The sequence below is a fragment of the Chinchilla lanigera genome, unplaced genomic scaffold, assembly GCF_000276665.1.
Source record: "Chinchilla lanigera isolate Chin_1 unplaced genomic scaffold, ChiLan1.0 scaffold00005, whole genome shotgun sequence".
Taxonomy (NCBI): domain Eukaryota; kingdom Metazoa; phylum Chordata; class Mammalia; order Rodentia; family Chinchillidae; genus Chinchilla; species Chinchilla lanigera.
The window spans coordinates 36,927,055-36,942,433 of NW_004955406.1; the positions used below are offsets into that span (position 1 = coordinate 36,927,055).

The 15,379-nt window shown below is 39.5% G+C and overlaps 1 pseudogene; it reads left to right on the top strand.

The window, feature by feature from the left end:
* The first annotated feature begins 475 nt into the window (after window positions 1-475).
* On the top strand, window positions 476-11,435 carry LOC102003943 (annotated as a pseudogene).
* Window positions 11,436-15,379: the final 3,944 nt, after the last annotated feature.

Below are 15,379 nucleotides of genomic sequence, written 5' to 3' on the forward strand. Positions count from 1 at the left end.
ATGAGTCCGCTACAAAGATAGCTATTGAAAGCTAGAAAATAAGACCCAGAGGAATGGTCTCGCGGCAGAGGCCCTCCGGGGCCTTCGTAACAGCGACAGCGGCTTCAACTCTGAGTGTTTTCAGTCTCTTCTTCCCGTGATCAAGATTCACACCTGGGTGGGGGGCAGTGGTGGTGCCCATGATAGGATTAACATGCGCAAATTGTCCCGTGAGACAAGCATGGTAGGAGAATGGCGAGGGAGGGGGGAAGCCCGGGAGAGTCATCAGATCATCATGCATATCTGGCATTGAGCGCGGGAAAGAGAAGAAAAATAAGATGGGTGCCTCTCAGGTGTTTGTGCAGCCCAAGGAAGGTCTGCAAAGGTACTCGGTGAGTTCTCAAGCCAAAGCCACCCACCAGAGGAGTTGCGTGTCTCCCAAGAAAGCGCCTCCCATATTTGTCATGGGCTTGGAGCAGCCTGGGAAAGCATAGCCATGGGTGGATTTCAGCAGGCAGTAGCCCGGACCCTGGGCCAGTCGTGTTTCCTGTGGCTGAGCTCCCTGAAGTACACTCTCATGGTTGCTTCAGTGACTGGCAGGAGTAGCTTGGGCTGTGGTGCCTACTCTGGTACAGCAAGGAAGACCCCTGGTCACAATATCTAAAATGGAAGGTGTGGTTACACAGAAGGAGACTAGATAGTCCTTAAAAGGGAAACTATGTGCAAGTGGCTAGGACCTGATAAACTCCACTGCAGGTAGCTACCTGCTTAGAAATTCCTTCAAATTATCATATTTTGCAACTTGTTTTACGCCAACGTTTAAAAAATATATCTGCTTGACCTACTTTTTATTTAAAAGAGTTTTGGTTGTTTTCTTTTAATTTTAAAGAGACACCTACATTTCCTTTTAGAACTCAAAATATTTGACGCTGGATTCCAGTATTCTGTGTTTTGTATTTATATGAATAAAATAACAGTTTCTTTTATTTAAAAAAATCTTCAAAATTACTTTCAGTACATGTATGATACTATACATGTATTGAAAGTTTTAAAAATTTCTTTGTAAAATTAGAGCATGTCTTATGTATCAGCAAATATGGTAGCTTGAAGAGAAAAATCCTGAAAATATTCATGAAATTTGCATTTAACATCTCATGAAGAAATAAACTAACTGAAACAAGTTCTTTCCTAAGTTTGATCAATAGAAATGAGGATTCTAATTTTTTAGATAAATATTCAAAAAATTCAAGTATATTCCTGAAATTTGAATACAGTTGCTAAAGCTCCCTCTCCCTCTCCCTCTCTCTCTCTCTCTCTCTCTCTCTCTCTCTTTCTTTCTCTCTCGAATTGAAGAAGGGGTCTTTTAATGTTTTTAACAGGTTTTGTAGCAATGAAACTAGAGTTGTAGAAATGTAACAATCTTTGGAGACAGCTATTTACTCCCCATATGCTAAAGATTTTCTAGATTTAAGTCCTACTTGTGAAACATGCAACAGCACTGTATGATCCTCATGTATACCTGAATAAGTCTGCCTTTATCATATAATACTTACGACAGAGCCACCGGCCCTTGAAGACAATGTCTCCCACTTTCTCCTTTCTCACTCCCTGCTCTCCATTAATTTGAACCAGGTTGATGCGTGTCCTGTTCAGCCAATCAGATTTTTTCTTTTAGAAATTTAGACTTGTGACAGTAGGTAGTCTCTGTTAGACATGTATAAAGAAAAGTAATTTAAAGCCAGGGCTTGGACTGGGGCGATGTTTAGTCATAAGCATACTACAGCATAAGAAAATAGTATTTAAGAAGAGGAGAAAAATACAAGGTCTACACAAAAGGCTATATAACTCCAGAGTATGAAATAAGAGTCCAGTTTTTAAATTCCTTTTTCTGATCCTGTATGCTGCCCACTCTTGGGGTTCCTTGTAATAAACCTAATGACAGTGCTTATAGTAAACCTCTTTTATAAATATATTTTCAAGATAGTTGGAGTAAGTTTCTGTTAATTCAAATCAAAGCAGACGTAATTAAGAACATCCATCATGCCAGTATGTCTGAGTACTGTATTTAGAAATCAGCTTTATCCAAGAATCACTTTAAGAACTTAATGCAGTTTTTTTGTTAGTGTAAATGTACCTAAGTTCTTTCAAGGTTTTGCAGGCAAAGTTGTATCTAAGTGTCAGTACTGGATATTGGTTATTGAAAAGATTGATTATAATCTCACATATCTTATTTAAACATACCAAGTACTTTCTAAAAAATGTTCATATCCTGCCTATCAAAAATGTTTTTCTCTTAACTTTGAATGAGAGCAATCATTCCAAATTTCCTTTAAAACTCTTTAGCATTTAGGCAAAACAATTATAATTGATTTTTAACTTTTAGAGATGAGTTATAAAATGCAATAAGATGATTTTCCTCGTCTCTTTTGCTCTGCATTATAGATACACAAAATAGAATCCTTCTTTTGGCTAGCATTAGAGTAACAACAGAAAAACTAATATTTCCTGTAATAGCTGATTTGTTGCATTTTAAAATTTCTGTACTAGGACTGGTGGTGCTGTAGCTCAGTGGTGGAGCACTTGCCTGGTGTGCTCAAGGCCCTGGGTTCAATCCCCAGAACTGAAATTTAAAAAAAAACCTTTTTCTGTACTAAAATTATTATGAGATATTTTTATAAATGCTCTAAATGCAACTAAATATAAAATAATTTTGTATAATTTACCTTGCTTCTAATGGCTTAATGTTATGGCTTGTGTTTAGATGTCCCCCTAGGGGAGTCATAGGTAGGGCTTTCCCAGAGGTGGCTGAATCTAGAGTATGTGGCTGATTCATGGTGCAGTGCTAGGATTAAGGATGGGTGATTACTAAATCAGTCCTCTGACTGGTTTGGTACCACCCTAATCCCAGTAGTCTGGATACAATATAGGGGAAAGAAAGAAGCTTGTCTTGTCCCTTGCTTGCTTTGTTACCTTGTGCCTACCATGAATATTTTCTCCTCCTCAATGCCTGTCTGCCATGCCATGCTGCCTTGGAACCAGCCAATTATGGACTAAAACTTCTACAAAATGTGAGCTAAATAAAGCCTTCTTTATTTAACTTTGGGTGTTGGGTATTCTGTCTCAGCAAGAGAACTAAGACACTCATATTGGAGGTGGTTTTTTCTCAGCATCTTAAAGGCAAATTACACACCAAATAAGTCTGACTCAACATTGTGACAAAAATTATTGACACATTTTATAAAATACTGACCAATTTCTGACATCTGTAAATGCTGCTTGCCCATGTTGCTAGGTGGAACTCTCTGAATCTCTCCTGGCTAAGTGTGCCACCCACTTCATAAAATGTTCTTTGATCAAATAAACTCTGCTAAATGTAATGATTAAATTTTTTCCTTTTAACACCATTGATGTTGCTCTTCTGAAACTGTCTCCTTGCTTAGCTTCTAAAACAGAATACTGTACAGTGAAGAGTCTGCAAGCACAGGCTTTGGGGCAAGATGGCCTCTTTCTGAATGCTGGCTCAAAACCTTACCAGACATATAAACTGTATGGAGATTATTGAAATTTTGAGTGCTCCACTTTCATTATCTTTGCAATGGAAATAACAGCATCTATCTCAAAAGGTTATTGCAAAATCTGAATGAATTAGTACATGTAAAGCACTTGAAAATAGCACAGATATATACTTCATAGTTTGTTATTAATCAGTTCCTATTTCTGGCGCCTCTCTGAACTGGTTGGGCCTTACTTGTCACTACAGTCTTTTATTTTCTCAGTTCCCCAAAGCTTTTGTTCCCAACAGTTCTCTGTAAGGTCTGTCCTTACTTTAGCCAAGTATTGTGTACCACTGAGCTACATTCCCAGCCCTTCTACTTCCCCCAGCGGACATTTGCTTATGCCTCCAGATGAATAACCATTACATACTGATGGCTCCTAAGCCTAATCAGTCATTACTGAGCTCCAACTTCAGATTTTAGGCTGATGACTGAACATCAGCAACTATAGGGACCATGAAGACATCAATTCAACGTGTAAAACAGTGAATGAATTTCCCTCACACCTCCATCTTTCTAAATCTACACATATTTTCATAGTCTATGGAAAACCCTAGAAATAGAACAGGGTTTTCTTCATTGCTAATGTAATAGAAGAGGATGTTGTTAATCAAGAGTAAGGTAGATGATGTTCAAGTTGTTTTGGTGATAGAAATCATCATCCTTTATGGATTACATGAAGGGTTTTGAAATATAATGCGTGTTTCTTCAAGATAAGTTTTCAGATACTTGGAGAAAAGCCATATAGCAACGTGGAGTAGAAAAGCTTCTTCTTCTCTCCTGCTACTCATATAAACTAAAGTTCACTGTGTCCTCTGGATCCAACAGCAGCAGGCTCCAGACTGAGGGTGGCAGGACTTGATTTGAAGAAAACAAAGTTCTGCAGCTTACTATACACATGAGGCGACCTGGTTTTTGAAGAAGAGGTGGAGCATTCTGAAAAACGAGAGGGAAATGAAGATATCAGGAAGCGGAAGCATTGAAAGAGAGAAGAACTATGCAGAGGAGGGAGAATTTGCCTTAGAAAAGGCAGGAGTCTTCAACCAGGAGCACCTTGAATTTCTGGACAGAGATGCCATATTCTTGTCGCCTGAAAGGAGATGTGAGAGATGGGTCGTGAGCGCTGTGTCTGTTTTTCTATCCCCTGATCCAGGTGTTTGGATTTCTCACTGGGGACTTTATGTGAAGAACTATTTAAATGCTCTTCAGAATCCAGTGTTTGTTGAATGCAGAAGCAGTTTTCCAAACAGAATCTGGAAAGGGGAGGGGCCTATCTCTATGCTGAGTGACCAGCCAGAGCAGCGCACTTGCCTTAAGGCTAATGAAGCTTCATCCACAGGGACACTCACTCACGTGAACGCCTCTCAAACCCTTGGGGGAGTCAACATAGCACCTGATCAAGTTTTTCCTGTAAAATTTGAAAAAGTAAGATTTTTTTTATTCTTTTTTTTCTGTGAAGCTTCCTATCCTTTTTTCCCCCATAAAATGTTAGAAACAGCGTTATGTAAAATATGAGATTAATGTCTCCTCTTCCCAGCACCAGCAGTCTTTGAAAACACCTCTGTCATGAACTACGGAATTGTGAGGAAATAACTTGTCCAGAGAAACAATAACATAAATGTCTAAAATTATTCCTCTGAGAGAATGGTTTGTATATGCGTCTTTTTGAGATAAACCAAACCAAAACAGCCTCAAGATATCCAAAGTCAAAATTATCCAAACTACAAGGAGAAAATGAAATCAACAGCATAGGGGAAATTTGAATATACCTCTTTCAGGAACAAACAATATACAAAAACTAGAAAAGACAAACATTTGAACAGTATCACCAAAAATCTTTAGCAAATGGACATATACAGAATCTTGAAAAATACAAAACTCATATTTTTCAAGCACACATGGAAACTTTGTAAAATAGATCACAGAAGAATCTGCAATAAAAATCCCAACAAATATCATAGAATCAATATTGCTCATTTAAACTTTCTTACTTCCTTAGAAGCCCAACATCTAAATACAGCCACACTGGGCTTTAGGGATCCAACAAATGGATTTGGTGAGAACACAGCATGTCATCCACATGAGGGCATAAATGTTCACACCTCGTTGGCCAACTGTTATGAGCTGTATCAAACAGATTTTTTGAAGTCCCCTCTCACAAACTATATCTTTTACCTTGGTAGTTTATTACATCTACAAGTATCTTTAGATTTATTTCTATCATCTTATTTTGCTCTATTTATTTTGCTTTTTCTATGCGTTTCCTCCCTACTTCTATATTTTAATTTGAATTCCTTGAAGTTACATTGTTTTTCCTTTTCTTTCCTCTACTGTTGGATGCATACATACTATTTCTTTTCTCTTAGTAGTTACAATATAAATTTTAACATAAATACTTCACGTAACAAAGTGGAAGGGCAATGCTAAGCTGTATATCTCTACTATCCTCTTGAATGTGGACACCTTAGAAACTGTAAATCATAACTACTCTCTTTCATTTCACATGTTGTTGTCTAGGATTCTACTTTCATACTGTGTTATTATTCTAAATTAGCTATTATTCTAAACACACATACAGGGCCTTCACACTGAGCTACAGACCTAGCCAACACCACCTTTTTTTGGGAACGGGGTTTTGCTAAATTGCCAGGCTGCTCAAGCGGGCCTCAAACTTGCAATCCCCATGTCTCAACCTCCCAGAGTTCTAAGATTACGGGTGTGTGCCACCACACCAGGAGTTTTTGTTTTTGTTTTTAATAAAACAACCCACTTGCTCACAGCTCCTTTCTGTATCCACCCTCCACACACCTCTTGGAGTGCTCTACTCCTGATTTTTATCCCTAGCCCCCTACCTTGCATCTTAAATCTCCTTTCTGCCATCACTTGCCTTTGGCTTAAAGAAAATATCTTTATAGGTTTTTCAGTGTAGTTCTTGGATTAATAAATTCTATTTTTGTTCAGGAAAAAGTTTTGTTTCACCCTCACACTCCAGTAATAGTCATATTATTGGAATAGTACATAGAATTTCAGGTTGTTATTTGTATCATAGATGTTTGATAAACTTTAGCAAATAGACATAGAGGATCTTTTTTTTTTTTTTTTTTGGTTTTTCTCTGGTACCGGGAACCAAACTCACGACGTTGCGCTTGCCAGGCAGGCGCTTTGCCACTGAGCTAAATCCCCAGCCCCGAGGATCTTGATAATATAAGTACACTCCACTGGTTCCATGCACACATGGAATCTTTATAAAATAGAGTACATCAGAATTCACAATAAAATTATCAACATATAACAAAGAATACACATCATACATAGATTCATCTCTGAACATGTGTAATAAGTTAGACTCATTAACAAAATTAACATAAAGGAACATTTATATAGCCCATATTTGAAAATTTTAAAACACAGATGCCTAAATTTGGCAAAATTTTTTATAACCTTGATTCTAGATATTCATTGTGTATATTTAAAAATTTTCATAACAAAATTATTCATAACCCTGCTAAATAATTCTCATGTCAGAAAAGAATAATGTTCATTAATTCGTTCTTATAATTGAAAAATAATGAACATATTATACACAAAAACTTGTGGGTTGAAACCTAAGGAGTTTTAGAGGGAAATTTATGGCCTTAATGGTCACATCAAAACAGAATTAAAAGTAAAATTGAGCTCGCATCAACTTAAGAAGTAAAGAAAGGGCTGGGGATGTGACTCAGTGGTAGAGCTCTTGCCTTGCATGCACAAGGCCCTGGATTTGATCCCCAGCACCACGTACATAAAAAAAAAACCAAACCAAAACATAATAATGATAATAATAATAATAAATAAATAAAATTTTTAAAAATGAAGTAAAGAAAAATAGAATTTAAAGAAGGGAAGTAATAAAAAGAACAGTATAAACTGAAAGAAAGTCAAGGAAAGAAATAAAGAATAGAAAATAAATGACACAGAAAATAAAGAAATAGATCAATATGAGCAAAAATCATTTTTTTAAAAAAAGATTAACAAGATAGTTAAGACCAATCAGAAGTCAAGACCAATCAGACCAATCTGAAAGCTGGCAAGACCAATCAGAAAACTAGAGAAAAAGCAAAAACAGAAGCAATGTTTGGGATGAGAAAAGGGGCATAAATACAGATAAATCAGAAATAAATAATGAGCAAATGCAAGGAGCAAGTCTAAGTTAATAAATTTAAAATGCAGATAAAATGGAAAATCCTCGTAGAAAAAAAGAACTAATCTAAATTGGTTCAAGAGAAATAGAAATAGACGTTTAACTAGATAGACATTTAACCTTTAAATAAATTCAGGTGGAGAGAAGAGGAGGGAGAGGAGGGCAAGGGGAAGTACAGTGAATTAATATGTGTTCTGTACACGTACTAACTCTCCACAATAAGTGTAATCATTATGTGTTGCAAACATGTACCAAGAAAACTTTTAAAAATTAAAATAATTACTTCAAAGGTTAAAACTTTTACTATGAAAACTCTATCAGAGCCAGGTATGGTGGTACACACCTATAATACTAGCTACTGAGGAGGCGGAGGCTGAGGCAGGATAGCAAAGTGGAAGCCAGCCTGGGCAATTGAGAAGACTCTGTCTCAAAATTTAGCAACAACAAAAAAATTAGAGAAGTGGAATGTAGTTCTGTGATAGAATGTTTGCCTAGCATGCAGAAGGCCCGAGTTCAATCCTCAGTACAAATACAAAACAAAACAAAAACACTATCAGTCCTATATAGTTTTACAGGAAAGTTTTATTAAACCTTCGATAAGGATATAATCCTATTTCACACATTCTGTTTCAGATAACAGAAAAAAAAAACAATATAAGAAATTAGTATAATCTTTATGCCACAATAAGACAAAGCATATAAAATGAGTTTAGAAGAAATCTCAAGTATAAAACTAAGTGAAAAATGTGCTAGGATTATTCACACCAGAGCTGATCATATTCATTCATAGTTAAAACAAAACAAAATAAGTTCTTAGAATGTAAAGGAACTGGGCCGGGGATATAGCTCAGTGGCACAGGCGCGTGTCTGGCAAGTACAAGGTCCTGAGTCTGATTCCTTGGCACCAAAAAAAAAAAAAGAATGTAAAGAAACTTCCTTAATCTGATAAAGATTCTTTCCCCAAACCTAGACAAACAAGACACCTAATTGTGAATTGTTAAAAGTATGATTTTCAGTCAAGTACAACCCAAGGAAACCTATTATTCCAACTTACATTCATCATTGTACTAGAGGTTCAAGTCACAATAGCAAGGTAAGAAAAAAAGATTGTAAAGACAGAAATTAAAATAATTCACAAGACCAGTTATCACAGAAAATTCAGATAATTAACAAGTTATTAGAACAACAGAGTTTTTAAAAACTGACTTGCATTTCTACATACTTCAATATAACAGGATCAAAATTCCTAGGAATAAATCTAACAAAATACATCAGAGACCTTTTAGAAAAAAAAATCTGAAGCTAATTGAAAGAAATGAACAGACACTATGTAAGTACAGAGATATATCTTCTTCATTGGAAGATTTAATACTGTTAAAATATTCACTACCCGTCTGAGTTCAATTCCAACCACAATCTCTGCCATTTGGGCAAGTGAATTCTAAAATTTATATGAACAGATGTTTTGAAGAAAAAGAAAAAAGTAATTTTCCCTACTCAAAAAAAAAGCTTATTAGAAAGCTATGGAAATTATACATGTGGCATTGATACAGGACAAGAAAACAAGGGTCTCTGACCCCTCCCCTCAGGACTCCCCAAGGGCTCCCTTCCAGCCCATACCACCGGACCCTGCAGGCCCCTAGGAGTAGCCTTGCAGGACCCGGCTGGTGGCACTGCAGCCTGAGAGTCCATGCTCGTGATGTTCAGGGAAAGCACAGATTCAAAATGAAAACCAGCCTCTGTGGGCCACTGATTCTCAAAGACTGAGGCTGCCACTTCCTGCTCAAAACACTCCAGGTGAAACAACTATGAAGGAGCCCGAGAGACCCCTGTCCAACAGGAACCTAATCAAGCACAGGCCTCCAAGGAGGTGGCAAAGTCCAGCTTTTGCAAGTTTCCAACCGGGATCGAGTTTATTAACCATACCACCATGCCCATCACACAAGTGTTGGCCATCTCTAACAATGCCGATATCCAGAGCATCATCACGGCATGACCCCCAAAGGAAAGAAGAGAGACAGCAGTGGACCCAACAAATTCATCCTTATCTGCTGTGGCGGAGCCAAACTCACTTTCCAGGATGCTTCCTCAAGCCCAAACCAGCAATGATTCCAAGACAACAAAAGTGTTCACTGAGAGATTAGGGTCAAACCCTCTAGCTAGGGATGTGAATTTTCTGAGATCACCTGGAGCCCCTCCAGGGCAAAGACAGACCCTATGTGGCAGTGAGGCAGCAGGCCACACTGTGGACAACAGCTGAACCAATATCCAGGGGCTTGGAAAGATGAGTTCTGATGGGCTGGGCTCCTGCAGATCAAGGAAGAAGCAGAGGAGAAGAAGGAGAATTGTTACCTGGAGCAGAATCGGTATGGTTGAGGAGCTCCTGGGAGCATCAACATCCTGACAGGATTCTGTGTCTGAAAAACCACTTTACTCTTACACGGTCAGGAAACATTTCACCATCAAGAGCTCTGAGAAGAACCCATGACCTCGAAGGACATCTACACTTGGATCAAGGATCATTTCCTCTGTTTTAAGCACATTACCATGCCAGGCTGGAAGAATTCCATTCACCACAACTTTCCCTCCAAGACAGACTTGTTTGCAAGACATCTGCCAATGGAAAGGTCTCATTTGGACCATTTACCCCAGTGCTAGTAAATTATTGACTTTGGACCAGGAGTCTGAGCAGCAGAAATGGCCTAATGGTAAGCTGCTCTGAAATGTGAATATCAAAACTGAATTCCCACTAGGTGCACAGCAAAAGATGAATCTACCGCTGCCACATGTCAGCTCATACTTGGTGCCCATTCAGTTTCCAGTGAACCACTCCCGGCTGTTGCAGCCCATAGTGAAGGTGCCGTTGCCCTGGAAGCTTCACTTATGAGCTCAGAGCTAACTCAAAATAAGCAAAGGATTACATGTTGCCCCGAGAGTACTGCTACCTGGTGAGGATATAACCCTTCTTCCTGCTATAGGAGCACTCAAGGAGGAGAAATCCTTGCTTGGAGAAAGGCTGTTGCCTTTGCTTCCTGTTCAGTCTTTCAAGAAAGAAGCAACCCAGCCTGGGGAGGGCTTGCCACCCTTAGCGAGACTCATCAAGGCAGAGAGCCCTCCCTTGAAGTAGTGACCTCTCTATGCCCACTCTTCAAAGAAGAGTCATCTCACTCCTGGGAGAATTCACCCTGCTCTCCCACCTCAAGGCCCAAGAAGTCCTACAGTGAGCTCAAGTTCCCAGCATGGTACATCTCAGAACTACTTGTGATTAAATAGAAGAGAGATGAGCTGGTCTCAAAGGAAACAGCATCTGCTGCCTCCCTGTGTGGATGAGCCTGAGCTTGAATTCTTGAAGGGTCCCGGTGTGTCTTGACAAACCACAGAGTCCCCTATCCTGGCAAAGCCCTCAGAGAGCCAGCACCACAGCTTGGCTGCCCCCAAAAGGGAGGACCTTTCAAGACTCCCATTAAGGAAATGCTGCCCATCTTCTCCACCACAAATAGATCTCTTCTCCCCAAACCCCTGAATCCTAGAAACTCACACCTCCAGCCAAAGTGGGGGAAGTGGATTTCAGTCCATACAAACACCCTGGGCACCTTTATCCCCTGGCTTACTCCCTGCCTTACTCGTTGAAAAGCATGCCCTGTTTGGCTCACCCAGAGAACTCCTTTACTCAGAATGCTTTGATCTTGCCTCTGAGCACTTTAACCACGCTTTCCCCTTAGACATGGAAGTTCGCAAGCCAGGTTCCCCAGGAACCACAGGTTCACAGTCTTTTAGCCATTCTCTGACAGAGGCTTGGTTCTCGACACAATGAATGACAGCCTTAGCAAGATCCTATGGGACATCAGCTTCCCTGATGTAGGACCCCCTTGGACCTGACAGTATCATGGATCTGAATTCATTCCTGAGCTACAGCAGAGGCTGGACCTTGACCTTTATGCTCAAGCTACCCCGCATTCCAGGCATTCATGTGGCTGAGCAGTCCAAGACTCAGGGTATACCACAGGGACCATGCTACTCCTTCATAGCTGTACCTGGCCTGATTATGCAAAGGCAGCAGTCATACCTTAGCCACTGCTGGGACCTTTGCAAGGAGTAGGGTCTGTAATTGGTCTCTGGAGAGACCCTCACTGTCCCTATCAGGAGCTGAAGGGTGGAAATGGCAAAAGCAATGGCAAAAAGAAACTAGAAATTCCCCAAAGCATTTCCATTCTGTGTCCTGCAGGATCACTTCCCCTCTTTCCTGCAGGGTGGGCTTGTAAATAGTATAAATTCTCCAAATTATCCTCTAATCATAAATGTAAGCTTATTTCCTAACATCATTATCTAGAGACTGCCAGAAGGATGACATGGGATTGGAGCTTGCCTGTTTCCCTTGCTTTTGGCTCCTAGAGGGGGAGAACTTGCAGAGCATGATTTCTTCCAGGCAGGTCCCTGTCTTCACTGTAGGTACCCAGATGTTCAAGTCTGCTTGGGTCCCTGTTGTTGCCTGTCCTTCCCACCTTCTTATGTTTCCAAGTCAGCTTTTCTACAAGAAGAAATCCTGGTTTAAAAGGTCTTGTATTGAGCCAAGAATTGAATTTGGAGATGAATGGATGGATCTGAAGGAAAGGACGTAGCCAGATGTACCCCTATGAGATGTTTCTCTGATAATGTCCCTAACTATGCCAGGAAAACTAGCACTGACAAGAACTCAGGTGGGGCTGTGCATGGTGGTACACGCCTATAATCCCAGCACTTGGGAGGCTGAGGCAGGAGGGTGGTTGTGAGTTTGAGACCAACCTGGGCTACAAGGTGAGTTCAAGGCCAGCCTGAACTGCATAGCAAGACCCTGTCTCAAAAAAACAAAAAAGAAAAGAAAAGAAAAGTAAAAAGAACTCAGATGGGGCCCAGAGAAGCCAGAAAGACCCCTCACCTTCCTAGTTTTTAGTTTGTGTTTCAGTTTTGCAAGAAAACCAGCCTAGGCTCTATTGAGTTAATAACCCTTAGGTATTGCCAGCTGATCAGGCCCACAATCTCCCAAATGAGTGGATGGCAAAGGCTTAAATAAATGGGACAATTGAAACGATTTTAGGGCTCCAGGAGGGTTCAACACTCTCACCGAATTCAAGATTCTCTGGGTTAAGACCAAGACTTTTCTGGGCGACTTTCAAACAAAAGAGGGGCATACTGGAAAAATACAGAAATCTGGGCAGGACTTGGGAATTCCTCTAAGGATTTCTCCAAGTAATACATTATGTTAATTTAGGAGAACTATGTTATCTTCAGAAAGGCCTTCACCACAGGAGTGCTATGTCTGCAACTACAGTCTCCTTTTAGTTAATTGGAGTTGGAGCCAAAAGCCCTCAACTGTGGCCTTGTCATGTGCTTTGAGGCCTCATGTCTTCACCCACCGTTAGAGGCCTCAGTAGGGACCAGTGACTCACAAGAAAACATGGAAAGCCAGTTGGTTAATTTAAGTCCTGCTCAGAGCTGCTTCATAGTGGTCTCCATCAGTCTGTAGCTGGCTGCACGCATGTGAGCCAGCTCAAGAACAGTACCGTAACTACCTACTGAATACAATCCAGGGTCGAAGAACAGAAAATAAGTCAATCATACCAAATAGAGTTGTATAATGGGACCATTCATACATGGAAACTGTATACAGCACTAAAATCAATGGGAAAAGGAGAAACTCTCCAATAATTGATGCTGGAAAAACTGATTGGTTATATGGAAAATTTTTAAATTACACACCTATCTCACACAATCCACAAAGAAAAACTATCTCAAGAATAAATGACACAAAAGCAAAGCAGGCAAAGTCTAAGAGTGGGCAAGTTACAAAAAAAAGGAGCAACACAAAATAAAAATATTCAAACACTCGCAATTAGAAAAATGTTAGCTATAACCAGCTATGCTGGCATTCTTTTTTCATCAGAAAGCCAGTGATGTCAAGCACATGGGTATAGAGAAAGAGAAACTCATATACTGCTGATGGGAACTAAGATCAACCACATTTGAGACCACATTAGAAATAGTCTTAGCAACTCTTCTGCACATGCTCAGGAAAATGTATTAGTTCTTGTACCATTTGCAATAGTTAATACTTAGAAACCACCTAATGGTGATATGGATAAATAAATTGAGGTATATTCATATAAAATAATTCTGTCTAACACTCGAAATGAATGAGCTTGAGTTATACATATCAACATAGGTATAGCTCAACAATGAATGATGGTGTGATATTGATATGAAATTTAAAGACATGTCAATAGTATGTTTCATTTCCTATATATGTACATGTAATAAAATTATAAAAAGATTAAAAGAAAAAATTGGTTATACAGTAGATTTTGCATGTGAGGCAGAGGATGAAAACAGAGCTTGAAGATGTGCATATTCATAATTTTCAGCAAATCTTACATGTGTGCCTGAGAAGACAGGACACTGGGAGGGTATCTTGATGGTAGAATGTATATGTTTAAGGTCTTGGGTTCAATCGCAGGAGGAAGAAAAAGGAAATTATTCAAATTTGACAAAGGTCAGTACTTTATGTTATTTTCTGTAACTTTCTATCAGCTTGAAATATTTTAATAGAATATCAAACCAATCCTGCTTAATTTATACCTTCAAATAACTTAGTGTCTTCATGCAATAGCAACATATTGCATGATGTTAGAAATATTTTTCTAATATTTTAAAGTACAGTAATGATGTCCTAGAAACAGTGTTTTAATTATAGCAGTTTCTACTTATACCCCAGCAAATGAAGGAATAATGTCAAGTTAAGCAGAGCTTTCTGAGATGGCTTGGGCAAAAGATCTGGGAGAGAGCACGATTTAGAGAAAATCATGGTGTGAAGAAGAGAAAGGTGAAATAGCCTGACGGTGGAGCATGGGGGCACAGAGCGGACAACTGCTGAGGAATCAGCAGGCAGGGACCAGAAGAAAAAGACAAAGAACTGGACGGAATATACGCACAAACCCCCCAGTAAATGGACTAACTTGAGAAGAAATAGACTAGGTAAAATGTGTACTTATAGCCACAAGTTTAAAAGGCAGGCTTTGGGGCTGGGGATGTGGCTGAGCAGCACAATGCTTGCCTAGCATGCATGAGGTCCTGGGTTGATCCCCAACACAGGGAAAACAAAACAAAAAGCCAAAACAGCTAAACTTGGATGCTATATGTGACTTAATTTAGGTAGGCCGCAGAATTGTAGTTACTGGTGTCTTCTTCAACTCTTATTTCAGAATGAGAAATAGTGTGAATGAAGTGTGTTCCCTTTCAATAAACCAGTAGACATTTTGTTATTGCTTTTTCTTTGTCTTTAAAATAAAAAAAAAAGAAGTGTGCTCTCCTGTAATGAAGTTTGAACTGGAACAGAGCCCATGCCTGGAGGGTGCCTCAGGACAGTGATTCTTCCCCCTCACAGGCGCCTTGGATCACCTGGGACTCCACAAGCCACGAAGAGTGCTGGTGGCAGTGGAGTATAAAAGGGACGCAGAGGGGACTCAACCAGGGCAGCACAGTTCCAAACGTGGCAACAGAGTGACCTAAGCCTTTTACCTGTACAGTCTTTCTCTTCTGTTTTTAAGGCTTTTAAGAAGAATAAGGTTTGAGGGGTCTGCTTCTGCTGCTTTAGGCATTTTAATAGACAAATGGTATAAGGAATTAAAAGTGG